We start from the raw sequence: 1362 nt of genomic DNA on the forward strand, positions 1-1362 counted from the left end.
AAGCAATCCCTATGTTTTTCAGCCATTTGTATGCCTTCAATTATGGCATCTTGCTCTTTATTTCTGAATTGTTATCTCTTTTTGATTTAGAGAGTTATTTAATATATTCTATATATAACACTTTGTGGAGTGTATGTTTTGTGATATAAACTCAGCCTCTCTATAGTAGACAGTAAATTTATTCTAGTGTGATTCAAATTATGAATGCTTTAAAATTATTGACTTTAAGTGTTTTCTGTTTTGGATTGTATAGCTATACTTTCACATTATCTTTTATGAATTTTAATATTTCCAAAAAAAGTATTAAGAAAACTACTACTCTTCTGAGACATACATGAACAAACCTACATACATATAGATAAAAGCAGAAAAATAAGAAATTAAATTTGGGAAATAAATTCACTTAGTCAAGATTATTGACCTTGACTTTCCCATATAAAAATGTCTTTCAAATTTATCCATTTAAACACAAGTACATTTTTGTTTATCAGGGACACATGGGACAACTTAGAAAAGTGCACTTCAGACTATGAAGCTAGCAACGACACTATGCTGAAATTCAATGCCTTGAAGCTCACGAGAAGAAAAGTAAATTCCCAATTGTGGGGAACAAGGCATCACAGGGGAGGAGACAAGACTGGGCTGAATACCAGTTTCAAATCCCAATAAGTTTGTTTAAAATAATTTCTGGAATTTAAAATAATCTTTTAAAAATATACCTTGTGAGGCTAAGGGCATAAGAAGCATGCAGTATCCACAGGGTGATAACAGAAGTCCATTTTCTTCTTGACTGTGTGTTTGTTACATAAAAGAAAATACTAAAAGGTGACTGCTGGCTATCTGATATGGTACTTTTTATGATCATACTAGTTTCGTGCTGTTGTTAGAAAAAAACCCAATACCTTGTAATGTCCATATATTTCTTATGTTTTTGACAATTTTAATATAATTTTTGAAATATAACTTTTTGGTCATATATCTTTGCGAATTCAACCATCTCCTCAATTCTCACTATTACAATTATAATTGTGCAAAACAGGATATAATATTGAATCAGCCTATGTCTTTATTCCTTCCTAAATAATCTTTCTTTCATATACAGAAATTATAAAGCAATAGTATATATACAATTTATATAACTTTTAATATAGTTATGCTGAGCAACATGACTCACAAATAATCAACTTCGCCAAAAATAGTTGTGTGCCAACTTATTACAGAGGGAATTGTGTTACATTTCTTGTGGTTGAGAAGTAGAACAACAGCAAAAAAAAAAAAAAAAAAAAACAGTGTTTCCAAGGAATTTAGGGTGGTTTAGGCAAACAAGTGACACAGATAATATTTGCTACAATAATGTTTTAA

This window comes from Octodon degus, unplaced genomic scaffold, assembly GCF_000260255.1.
Source record: "Octodon degus isolate 3935 unplaced genomic scaffold, OctDeg1.0 scaffold00003, whole genome shotgun sequence".
Taxonomy (NCBI): domain Eukaryota; kingdom Metazoa; phylum Chordata; class Mammalia; order Rodentia; family Octodontidae; genus Octodon; species Octodon degus.